We start from the raw sequence: 13,888 nt of genomic DNA on the forward strand, positions 1-13,888 counted from the left end.
CAACGACATATGATGTAGAGCATCTTTTCATATGCTTATTTGCCATCTGTATATCTTCTTTGGTGAATTATCTGTTTTGTCTTTGGCCCATTTTTTAATCTGGTTGCTTGTTTTCTTATTGTTGAGTTTTAAGACTTCTTTGTCTTCAACTATTTTTCATGTGCAAAGTTTTCCAGCTCCTTTGCAGCTCTACCTATTCTCTCACATGTAATCCAGTTTTTTAGTGTGATGATCACAAACTAAAATATTTTCTGTTGACAGAGTCTGACAACAGGGGGCAGTTGAAGCATATTTCTATTTAAGGAAACACTATGGATTTACTAAAAAGCAATACAGGAAAACTGTCCTGGGGAAGCCTCCACTAAAGGATGGCACTAACACTTCTTTTTGAAAGCACATTGTACTGTCAAGTTTTTTTCTTTTAGCTTGTAGTCAAGTGAAAACCTATCTTTTAAAAATGAATTTATATTAGTCTAGTTCTATTGCACTCTGTTTGAACCAAAGGATAAAATGTATAATCATCCCCATTATATATCATCTTAATTTTCAGCATGCCTTGTAAATTTGAATGTGAATCTGCTGTTATTGTTATTATTGGCTATCTCAGCTTCATTTATCACCTCATATTTGATATGTATGATTCTTTTTTTGTCTACCTTCCAGATGTTGAAGGACATAGACTGATTATTATTTTTGAATGTAGGCTTTCCTGAACAATAGCTACTCATAATATCTGCATATGTTAACTATTTTCACAGAAGGTCTTATAAACAGAAACTGGCAAAGAAAATAGTAGGGAGAGATGAGACCTATACTTAAGTGTATGAAATGTATGAACTATTTAGTAGAATTAAAACAAGGACAGCTTTACCCATATCACTTTCTAAATACGTACCAACCACTCAACGTGAGATTATGGGAATAATTACAGAAGGGAATCTAAATAAGTAACTGGGGCAGTTTCATAAAAATGATCATGTTGGTAGCACTCAGAATCGTCTTTGTCTAAAGTTCCCCAATCTTAACTGAAGTATGTACAATCTCAAGTATATGAGCAATAGGGGCTTTATTTGCATTTCTCTTCAAGATATAGCAATCAAAAAGGAATTAAAAAAGTAAACTTTAAAAACACATTTTCATGTGGATTTTCATACAAATATTCTTCCTACACAAATGACAGATATGTCTACAACTAACCAATTACAATATGATAATAATGATAATTCTGTGTAGTAAAATGAATTGTGATTTTTATCATTTTCTTTATACCATATATATTTTTATGTTTTTTTACAACAAAAGTGGATTATTTGTGGAGAAAGAATGTCTTTAAGCTATTTCCCAAGATATTTCAAATAAATGTTTTGATCTGAATTTTCCAGAAGTCCTTCCTTTCTTCTTTATTAATATCATTGATACAGAATTTTGGAAAATCATTACTGGAAACTCAGTAGTTTATTTACAATGGACTTGCCCATAGATTAAAATGAAATGGAAAAGTTAGATAATTAGTATGTTTATCATTCAATACAACATTAAAATAATAAGTTCAGATCAATTATTCAAAAGTAATAATGACTTTCATTCTTCATATTGCAAGTTTAGACTTGGATCTTTCACTCTTATCCTCAAGAAGAAGAATCTATGTTTAATTTTTCCTAAAATGCATAGAAATACAGTCTTTTAGACTAAATTCCCTTAGATGTGCTAAGAAAAAGACTAGTAGCTATATACATTAGTCATTTCAAAATATTTTACAAAATTGTATTTCTCTGTTTTATACATAATTCTATTTTAATGGTCCATGGCTACATGTGGGGTGCATGAAAATCAATCATCAGCTAACAGTGCATGCATAACAGACAGAAAAGAAATCAAACTAGTTGCTTCCCTAGCTTGACCAACGGCAAGAATCTATAAATATTTAAATAGTACAAAATATACCATTGAGTATGATAAGATTGATCATAAGTACAAAGTAGTTCCACCAAATTCCTTTTAAATATATTGCCATGGTCAAGCTGTATTAATCTCTATAACATAATGGACAGGGGAAAAAGCAAGTCTTCGTTCCTAGGAGTTACAACTTACCATTTTTCTTAGTTAAATCTCTTGATGTATAAATCAGGATAAAATTATAAGTTTTATAAATAAAATTCAAACACCAAATAATATCATTATATGCACAAAATCACATGAATTCTAATCAAATCTGTGCTATTTGAAAAAATATTTTCTAAGGCCATGTTGTACTGTATTTGACACACAAAAACATCTATATTGTGAATCATGAACCAACTTCATGCTATTAGAAATAAAAGTGTCTTCCAAACCAATGGAAACTGGCATTCTTGTCTGAACAGAAACAGCCTGGAAAAAAATTTTCATTTTATAATCATTTCAATATACACATGATGACATTTGGAAACATCTGGTTTTAATGATGTCCAGAGGACATTCCAGAATGGTGGGGTCTAGATGTGCAGATATGTATAAAAAGCATTTCTTGTTAATTTTAATAAATGGAATGCATAAAATGGATAAATTCAGGCTAAAGAAAGATGAGAATCTTTATTTTGAGGGAATCTTTGAAAAAACAATCACAAAGTTAATTAAAATACCTGCATTATATACTGGCTGATGAGCAATTGCTTGACTTGCTGATCTGAAATCAAAGTCACAGTTGATTTTTAGCCAAGATTCTTGACAGACTGAAATAAATGGCATCAATTCAAACCATTCTGGCTCAGCATAATTGAAAATCAGACTCTAGAACAGTAGCCTGCTAATTCACTATCACATGGCAAAAAAATTAAATTTGGCCTTGCCTTCAATGACCTTTGATTTTTATTTTTTTCCTTAATTTAGTAAGCTCAATACCCAACCTCTTATAGTTTACATAAAATAAAATTGATAATATAAGAAAAACCACCTAGGAATAGTGAAATTAATTTATAATTATTTTACACTAGATTCTAAGCCATAAGTTACTATGTGGATTTGGTTGTATATGCATGTATGTAGGTAAGCTAGGTTTTGAAAAACTGTTTCAGAATGTAGAACTGGTGGAAAGATTTTACCCCAAAGCACATGGAATTCACTCTTAGCTTTTCACCTTTGAGTAGAGGAAAGGGAATCTAAAGTTTTATTTTATGGGTGGTAGATGAAGTCAGTCTACTCAAAGTTGCTTTGCTTTCTAGGGTTTTTATCTGCGGGTCACTGGAGAACCCTAACTATGGGGGAAGTCTCATCTCATTTTATTGCTTTCCTGCGTGATAATATTTTCTGCTCTCATATAAAATATCTACTTATTTGGGTAAATGAACAAAAGTTGGAGACTCCTTTTGTGAAAAACAACACCCACAACACTTTAAATATGTGTATTTGTTGCCTGTATTGGGATAACATATATTAAATTGTTCCCTGAAAAGAGTGGAAAAGTCTATTTTCAATCTGATGTTGTGTTTCGGGAGTGGGGGCAATGAACTAGTAGGGAGAGAGAGTTTTGAAGAATCAGCTGCCTATGATGTTAAATAAGGCAGTTTATTGAGTAGAAGTTATAACAGTAAAAAAAGTATTTTGAGGGGAATTTCCCCCCAAATAGCTATTTAATTGAGATATATACACCACTTATTATGTACCAAGTACTGTTCTATGTGTCTTAAAAATATTAACATCCTTAGTTTTCATAACAACTCTGAGGTAGGTATCATTTTAGTTCTACTTTATGATGAAGAAACTGAGGCAAGGGTAGCTAGGCAACTTGAGGAAGTTTAGTGAGCTGGTAAGTTACAGAGCTACTTGTGTTGCTCTTACTTTGGTGTTGACCAAGACTGAAACTGAAATCCATTCAACTTTTAGAGAGACCTTGAGAAAGTCTAGGGGATTTATGCGATTACCAACTTTGGTCACCACCAAATTCTTAGAGTCGATATAGTGACAAGTTCTAGAGTTTATTCTAGAAATTTGTTAAAAGTCTGATTACACTAGAAGCAGAAAATAAAAGTGGCTGCTTGAGTTATTGTAGCATTGCAATATGAGAGGTACAGTAGAGAAAGGAGAAAGATGGTCTCTACAGTCACTTCAAATAACTCATAACTGAATATGAAAATTCTAAGATGTTCCTGGGCTTGAGAAAACTCAAATATGTTTTCACAACCTGACTGTTATAGTTTTCTCAACCATGAAAACACAATAACCTCTCAAAATAGGTTCTGAGAAAGCTTCATAGACTTTTTGCATCGATTTCAGAATTCCAAGCTCAAATCTAGCCTCCCAAGCACTTTAGAAAATTCAATTCAATTGAGATTTCTACAACTCTACTCTGTAGTAAGCAGAATCAAGATAGCTTGAAAAAAGTTCATTCCAACACACACTCACATTCACATTGTATATATGAAGTGTATTTGTATACAAGCGTGTATATATGATGAAAAAATAGAAAATACAGTCCTTTCATTAGCAGATTTTATAATTCACCTTGGAGCCCAAAATAAACCTATTGAATAATTATTAGACGAAATAAAAAGTTGTTTGTGTGATGGCAGTAATTTTGAAGGTATTTATTTATCTTCTGCCCCCAACCCTTCCTTCAAGGAAATTCTTACTTGGAAACTAACATGTCAAACATATAAAACATAGTTCCTGTGGTTAAAGTGCATGTGGAGAGGCAGGTTTCTCCCACCTGAGCAGGGCCATCCCGCTGCAAAGTTCCTGAGAAGCTGGGCAGGACTGTGAATGGAGCAGAGAATGAAAACCACTGACAGACATTCAGCTCAAGGACTGTACAGTAACAGAAAGGTCATGTGGTATAAGATGTGCCAAGCAAACTCTACACTGGTGAGTTTCAATAAGAACTACACTATAAATGCAGAATTCAGGTATATTTATTTATTCATGTATTCATATATTTTTATATTCAGACTAAATGGTTAAGACACTCAACACAAACTATTCAATCTGGTAATATTTACGATTTCCAAGCTCAAGGCAAAAATGTCAAATCTGTCTTTCTTTTTAAAATTAACATTTCACAAATTAATTCATTCTGCTGTGTTCAAGAAAATTTAGTAAAGTTATTCAAGGAATAATAAGTTTGAACAAATAAACATATTGTCTTGATGCGCTTTTTTTTCTTTTTTTCAAAAATAGGTACATGCATTTCTCATGAAGAAAGAGTTAAAAAAATAAAAAACCATAGGGAGCTAAACTATACTGGTATTTTCTAGCTTTAAAATAAAAGCACTGTATATACAGATATTTAATAATATGACATGGTTTAAATTGAAAGCTGGTGAAAGTCACTGGTGAAAGTTCATTATCATGAACTAAAATCATTTAATGTAATTAAAATAGAATGGGAAAACTTATTCTTTGCAATTTGGCATATTCCTTCTAATAATAAAACAACTTTGTTTATAACAAAGACATTACTCATTTATTTCCAGAATGGATGCCAGAGCAGCTACGTTGGAAAAAATAAAATCATAATGCGAAAAAGAAATGAAATAAAAATGTTACATCTTTATAAAAGGTATATTTTTTATTTTTTAAAAGAAAAATAATAACTAGTATGTATTGACCTTGATTGTGTTCACTTTAATATTAATACTTCTGAAGGTGGACGTAGCTATAATCAATTGAGAATTTACAAAGATCCATGCTGGTGCTAAACTTGGTTCATAGGTATCATTGCCTTAGTTTACTATTTAAATTAACATTTTGAAAAGCCGAACTCTAGAGAGATTAAGAAACTTGTTCTGATTTACAAAATCAAAAAATGGAAAAGTAATTTTACAAACTCAAGTCTCTCTTGCTTTAAATCACGTGCTCTTAATCCACAATTCTATATCCGGAACCCTTAAAGAATAATCTTAGAAAACTTCTTGAAACTAGTAATTTCCACTATCTACAATAAATAAATAAATAATAACTTCCTTCTTCGTAGTGTTCATCTATTATCTGCTAATTGAAGGACCAATCTTAAAAGTGATCCATCTTAAAAACAAAAACAGTCATAGCTCTTTACATCAATCTGAATGTTCCTTCCAGATGGGTGTGTACAAGGTGAAATGAAATAAAAAGAACTGGAATACATTAATTCAAGATTGAAATTCATGAATCAATTAAAGATTCACGGTGATTGCTACCTGTACTTACATAAATATGTAACTGTACAAATATTTTCTTCTGCCTGATTAGCTTATATTTATGTGATAATCATTTTATATTACATAGAATTTACCTTTTCTTTCCCATCCCGTTTATCTTTGAATTCTCATCACAACTCCATGAATAGCTCATTATTATTCTCATTTTAAAGATATTCCAGGGATGTCAATTAATTTGACCAACGGCATACAAGGATCAAACAGCGGGTTTAGGAGTCAAATTGAGCCTTTGGATCCCACACTGTCTCAGCCCAGCTTGCTGGCCTTTCTAGAGCCAATACAATGTGCGGAGCTTAGCAATAAATTCATTTGTAAGTTATGTTCACCATTTTTATTTAAAAATTATGTTTACCCACAAAGATGAATTACACATTTTTGATAAAACATTTGTAGTATTTAATGTCAAAGTGCCTATCTAATTCAGTGGGTCATTTCAGCATTTCAGTAGGGACAAAGATAATAACCAAACTTTTTGATTCTGTCTAAACAAAGTAAATATTCGATTTATAGAATTTTTCGTACAGCAATAATTCAATTTAATTCTGTGTATACACTGAATAATATTACGGAATTTTTAAGGTAATAATTATAGACAATGTTACTAACACAATGCCTATATGGAAAATGTTCACTAATATTTATATGTATGTAGGAAAAACATGCATAGTGATATTTACTTGAGAAAACATTGTTATGGCTCATTACTACAAAAATTCAAGTCTGTCCATACGTAATGAAACTGCCACTTACTGTATAGTCCACCTGATCCTGGTCTACAACTCATACTGACTGTGGTAGAAGAACTTAATATTAAAGTCATATATGTGTTATATAACAAGACACCTCCATAACTCAGTAATTTAAGAAAGAATAGAAGTTGATTTCACTTTCATTGTCAGTGTACAATGGTACAGTAATTCTACTCTGATACATGATTTAGGGACACCAGCTCTTTCTATTTTGCTCCAAGATTTTGATATGTTGGTGGCATCATATTTTAAACTGTCAAATTTGTGTCACTGTATCCCTGCCAGGCTCTGTATTCCAGAGGGCAGGGAGGAAAAAGAATATGACTGAGCATGTATCTGATGTTTAAACTTAGATTCAAAAAAACAGTAGATACATGCCTACTCACATTCTGTGGGTAAGAACTGAGCCATATGGCTGTATCTAGCTGCAAGGGAGGGTACATGGCTGCCAGCATTAACTCTATTAACATGGAATGAGGGGAAAATGACGGCACGTGCAGCTACTAGTCTGCCATGGTCCACCTCTTTTGTCACTCAAAACTCCATGCTCATTTTCTTTCCACATGTAGACACAAGCACTCCTTCCCCAGGGGAGACAACTCAATAATACATTGAGATACTACCTCTAAGATTTGGGATGTTGGGCTAATGTACTGTATTCCCCATCAATTCCAGATGAGGCTCCTTGGTGTCTTTCAAAATAAAACACTTGTTATCTAATTCCTCCCTCCCCCAACATATATATGCACACCTAATGAACACAAGGCAAGTTCAGCAGTAGGAAAAGATAGTCATAATAAAATCTTTTATTCAGAAATGGAAATAATTAGAGATATCAAGTAGTCACTGGTTCATAAGAATGCTAGAATCCTGAAGGGTGGAATTCCACAGATACATTCCCCTGCCCTGACACTGAAGAATTTCCTTAACTCTAGGAAAAACTACCTTCACTCTTTCAAGAAGGAGTGAAAATATGCCAGTGTGTCTACAGCCTTGAAATTGAAGGCAAGGGAGAGATTAGATAAACGTGAAGATGTAGAAAGTCCAAATATAAGGAAATAATTAAGGTGACCACATAATTTCTCATCAAATAGGGACACATTTGAGAGGGAAAGGTGACACTGAAAATGATTAACAGCTCTTAATTGATCTACTAGGAGCATAAACCAGGATTTTTCTGGGCAAATTGCAAAGCATGTTCATTGTGTTTGAAACTAGAAAAACTGTAGCTATGTGAGAAGGCCTGTTTAGAGAGAGCTGTGGTCATAGATAACTCCTTACATGGAGGAAGGAAGATTAGGAATGTCGAGAATAACTACTCAGATACCCAAGCATCTCATTTAGTCCTCATTCCCTTGCTACCGCCTTCTGATTCAGCTCTGGTGTTGAAGTCTGTATAAGTCAGCCTTCCAGAACACAGTTGAAGAAGGGACAAGAATGGATCATGGAAGGGATGGAGGCATGGAAGGAGAGTTAGTGGAGAATTATCCAATACATATCTTCTATTAAAAACAAAAAAGCTGACAATACTTTGGTTGTGTTCTTACCTCCATCCACCATATATTCATTCAACAAATATAACAGCTACATGGCTGCATCCACACTTTTCTGAGCAGCAAATGAATTCTCTAGTTTACAGTGATTTCCCAGTTTCCACATGGGCCCCTTCATTTATTTTAGTTACCTGGCAATAGGTGACTATATCAGCACCCATAAATATCTGATACTGTGATGCTTAAATTTAAGGAACAAATAAGTCAGCAGAAGAGAGTGCTCAACATAGAAAAGTAGAGAAAGAATGGTTATTAGAACAAAGTCTGAACATTCTAGAAAAGAGAGTCATTTAATCAATAAACTCACATACTTGGCAAGTATATCCCTAATATAGAAGTAGAGGCATTAGATAAACTTAACACGAGTAAATATTTGAATTACATAACTCCCTTTGCCCTGTATGAAATTGCCAGGCAACTTAGTTTCTACGTGGAGGGTCTGCACTAGTCAAATTGATAAAATTGTCTAGTCCAGCACAGCCCAATAGAAATATAATGAGAGTTACATATGCAATTTTAAACTTTCTAGATGACATATTGAAAAAAGGGAAGAGGAAACAGGTAAAATTAATTATACATTTTATCCCAATATGTAAAATAATTTTATTATGTAATCAATAAAGAATTAATGAGGTTTGCAATTTGTTTTATAGTAAGTCTTTGAAATCCAGTGTGTAGCTTTTACTCACAGCCTAACTCAATTTGGACTCGACACATTGCAAGTGCTCAATTGGCATATGTGGCTGGTGGCAACCATTTTGGATAAGGTAGGCCTAGACTAGTTAAAACCTATGTTTCTCATTATAAATTTTAAAGTGTGTACTTGTCAAAATCTTGTACATTTAGTTGTTAGTCTTTCTGAGTTAATGTACCATGGATCACAGACAACATGGAAGTTCTTGGTCTGTAAAGCTAAAAATCATGTCTTACTACCTAATAACTCCGTCTATACATCTACCTGAACTAGCAGCTAATTAGACAGTAATTAGTACTGTCTAATAAGCTACTTCTCTCTCATCAGCAATTACTATAGCTCATGACCTAAAGTGTGGGGATTATCACTGTAAATTTTCTCTTTGAATATTCTCTGAAATTATATTTGACCATTATGTTGTTTTATTTGAATTATTAATCAAAGAGGGTAAGACTACTGCTGACTATTTTCTCCAAATCCTCTCAAAAATACTCTGGGATCTTCTTTAAACAGTATTTCTTTGCCATGATATATCCTTTAAAAGGTTATAGAATTGTTCCAGCTGTCTCTTTGACCATCACAGTTTGTTCTTTAAGTTCAAGACAAATGTTTCACTCTCCCCTGCCATTGGTCGAAAGCATTGCCCAGGGCATTGTTTCACTGCTTTCCTTATTTAACATTACCATGAAAGGGAAAAGGGGGCCTCTTCCCCCCCCAGCCTTCTGCTCCCTGTCTTGAACTACTTTGCTTTATGTCACTGATCCTCAACAAAATCCAGCCTGTTTAAATTAAAGTACACGGCATTATCTACATTCTTCTGGTGAATAGCCTGCATTTTACATGCTGAAATGTTATTCATCTTGCATTATTTACTGCTTGTATAAATGGACTAGTTTCCAAGATGTTGTTGAAACAAAAACAATAACAGAAGAAGTTCTATTAGGAAAAGGAGCCCTCTGGCAGTTCTTGCTTCACAGTCCATTGCCTCCCACAGTCGGCAAACTGGAGCTTACTAAAAGTAATTTAGGCTAATGTCCGGCACCAGGCAATCAAAATAAGGTGCCATTACGGAATAATGCAAACTGCATTTAATTCCTGGTCAGAAATCTTGCAGAGATCTTAGAATGAAACCCGTGGACATCCCTAACAGGCCTTCCTCAAACAGGCAGCCTGTTGTCCAGAGTGAGAAAACAGGGTTCCCAGGAACGGCCTTTGCTGCACAGTGAGGACCGCCGTGCAGTAGGGATCACCAGATCTGGGGATCTAAAGGATGTTACAGATCCCACTTTGGGGATTCAGTCAATTATTAATGATAATGCAAGTCAACAAATATGTAAATATGTGAAAATCTGGGCCAAACCCTGTGAGATGTAACATTTTAATAAACATGAATTCAGACTACTTGAAACTGTAAAAGTTATGGGGAGAGAAACACAGACATCATGATAGGAACAAAAAAGTAATAGTAAAGGGCTCTAAAAAGCTGTGGAATTCCGGAGGAGAACGCAGACTATAAACAATAGAACATATAAGTAGGATTATTTACTGAATTCCACGGAATGTATTTATATGGAGTGAATCTAGTTTTTTCTCCACTTGCTTTTATGCTAACGAGAAAAGCTAGCTTTTATCTTCATCAGCTTTTATCTTCATGAGCTTTTATCTTCATCAGCTGTTTATGCAAACAAGGATAAAGAACTTTGATATAATCTATGCCATCTAATAATAAAAGAAAAAATTCCTTGAAGTGGTTCTATTCACGTAATATAATATATAATTGAGTCAAATCAAGTATCAGGAATAATATTCTCTTATTAGAGAAAATTCAATCATTTTTTAGACAACAGCATAGACAATATTATACCATCAAGCTGGTATAATGCTGACACGTTTTTCCTATCATAAGAATACAACCTAAATCTCTATCAAGTCCTTTGCCTTTGGCCTGATAATTAATAGCGTCTACCTATTGACTGCCTCCTTTTTTCTTGTCTCTCTGGGAGTTCTGACTGGGCAGTGTGGGTGTCTCACTTAATTAGAGCTGCTTTTTCAGATCTGATTGGCTGTAGTACACTTCTTAGCTTTTTGTCCCCTTTCTTTCTTTCTCTTACTTTTCAAAGTGAAAAAAGATTTATTCAAGCCATGTGTTGGGGAAGGCAGACTAAACAAAATTTATCTCCCAAGTCTGAGAGGTATTTGTGCACTCTTACATGTAGCTGTCTAGAGCTTTCTAGAGCCCCAGGTACTTATTTCTATCACTCACCTGTCTCCCCAGAGGAGAGAGAAATGTCTTCCTTTTCTACTGCCCAGCTTTTCCAAAAGAGCATCTACAGAAAAGGGCTTGGAGTCTCTGTAAAGTTTCATCAGTTTTTTATGTATTCATCCTTGCTGGGTTTGCATAGGAACACCTGTGGGCTGAGAAGCAGATTGAGTGTGGACCAGGGTACAGATGGGAGAAGTTTCCATCTTACACTGAATTTGAAGTCATTTTCTTTCTAAACTCCTAGGTTTTGGCCTCGAGTCGGCTTCACAGTGCCAATTTTTTTTTTTTTTTTTTTTTACATTTATGACTCTTTTTATCTGAGTCCTCTTTTCTTTTTCTTCAGTCGGGTTTGCTTTTCTCTGAAACTCAAATTGTGGACAAGGTTCTAATTCTTCCTCATGTTTGCTCACGAGATGTGTCTGGACATCTTTTAAATGTTCTGCTATATTTAGATGTGCTATTTGTCTGCTGGGTCCACCCAAAGTTACTCAAAAAGACATGGGATTATCTGGCTCAGCCAAAACATTTTATGACATAAAATTTCTGAAAATGGAATAGACACAAATGCCTATTTTGAAGAAATAGCTTTAGTAAAGTGTGTTTATCAAAAATAAGTCCATATATTTTTATCATAATTTAAAATGCTCATTTTGTGTGTGGAAATGTAGCGTTTTGGCTTAATAAAGAGATATTATGATTAATAATACACTTTTCATGCCTATTCTCAACAATGATTAAATGTAATACAGTCATGCATCACTTAACAACAGGGATACATTCTGAGAAATACTTTGTCGGGCGAGTTAGGTGATTTCATCATTGTGCAAACATCATAGAGTGCACTTACACAAACCTGGATGGTATAGTCTACTGCACACCTAGGCTATATGGTACTAATCTTATGGAAACACCGGGGTGTATGCAGTCTGTTCTTGACCAAATTGTCGTTATGTGGCACATGACTGTGGATTGTTAGATAAATAGCCGTGAGTGTGGGTAAGTCACTGAGGCACTAAGTCCTTTGGGAGAGAGCAAGATGATCCTTACCACAATTGTTAGAGCAACATCTGACTGCTTAGAGAAATGGACTGAAATTAACCAGCATCTCAGGTTGAAGGACTGTGGTCTAAAAATTATTGATGTCTGTAACCACGCATTCATAATTGTAATCCTGCTTCTGCCTCAAATGCAATTAGAATCGATTATATGAGGACACACCCATTGTCACCACTCCCTCAGATGTAATGATTGACTGCCTGCACTTGCAAGGGTGTTGTATTGACCAGCAAGCAAACTGGTTCCTCTTCCAGCCAGCGGAAAGTGCAACCATTCTCTGTCGCCAGACTCACTTCTGAGCAGCTGTTTTTTGCTCTGTATCTGGGCCACCTTGATGTCCTGACACACTCCTCTTTGCCTTTCTTACACTTTGAAACCTGATTGCTTTTCTACATTCCCATTCCCAGAACTTTGCTTCTTCCAGACAACTGTTATTACCTGATGTGCAATTTTTCCTTGTACCCCTAACTTATCATCATACTGAATGAGTTCAAAATCTCTTGTGTGAAAACCAGTGAATGCTATTGACAAATGCTACTGATCTTAATCAATGGGGTAACAAAATTATCTGGGAAGATTTATAAAAATACACAGGTCTGTTCTCACTTCAGCAGCACATGTACTAAAATTGGAACAATACAGAGAAGATTAGCATGGCCCTTGTGAAGGATGACACATAAATTTGTGAAGCATTCCATATTTTTAAATTTCTAGTTACAAAGTAGATAAGTCAGGGGATGTAATGTACAGCATAGTGATCATAGTTAATAATATATATTGCATTTTTTAAAATTGCTGAGAGTAGATCTTAAAAGATTTCTCATTTTATCATCGCAAGAAATTTTCTTTTTACATATATGGTGATGGGTGTTAACTACACTTATTGTGGTGATCATCGCGCACTGTAAACAAATATTGAATCATTACGTTGTATACCTGAAAACATATACACCGAAATATAAGGTTATATCTCAATTAAAAAATAGACATAGACCTGGGTCCAACTCAAGTGCACATGGGTAAAAAACAGCAAAATTTCATCTCTCTCACATGTCCAAAACCCATTCCGTTCTTTTTGTATATCCTTCCAGGAATATTAAATGAATATTCCAGGATATATTTGCTTTCATTTTCCAAAAATTGGGGTCATACTTTGTTCATGAGGATTGTTCTGTTCAGTACTTTGTTTTTCCCTTTATAACATCTTCTATGGATATCATCTCATTAGATCTGATTTATTGTTTTCCCAACTGCATATTATTTAGGTTTAGATATTTAACCCATCTTCCGTCGTGGAAAATTAAATTGTTCTAAAGACCAGGCTTTTATAAATGGTGGTACAACAAATACCTTTGTCTATCTTTACAAACTGTGTTAATATTTTTCTAGTGTAAACTCCTAAA

The 13,888-nt window shown here is 34.2% G+C and overlaps 1 non-coding gene across 1 annotated transcript; it reads left to right on the forward strand.

Moving 5' to 3' along the window:
- The first annotated feature begins 13,083 nt into the window (after positions 1-13,083).
- On the forward strand, positions 13,084-13,189 carry LOC123284859 (U6 spliceosomal RNA). Its single transcript, XR_006526304.2, has one exon. It is a non-coding gene; the product is annotated as a U6 spliceosomal RNA (small nuclear RNA).
- The last annotated feature ends 699 nt before the right edge of the window (positions 13,190-13,888 follow it).

The sequence above is a fragment of the Equus asinus genome, chromosome 3 (assembly GCF_041296235.1).
Source record: "Equus asinus isolate D_3611 breed Donkey chromosome 3, EquAss-T2T_v2, whole genome shotgun sequence".
NCBI lineage: Eukaryota > Metazoa > Chordata > Mammalia > Perissodactyla > Equidae > Equus > Equus asinus.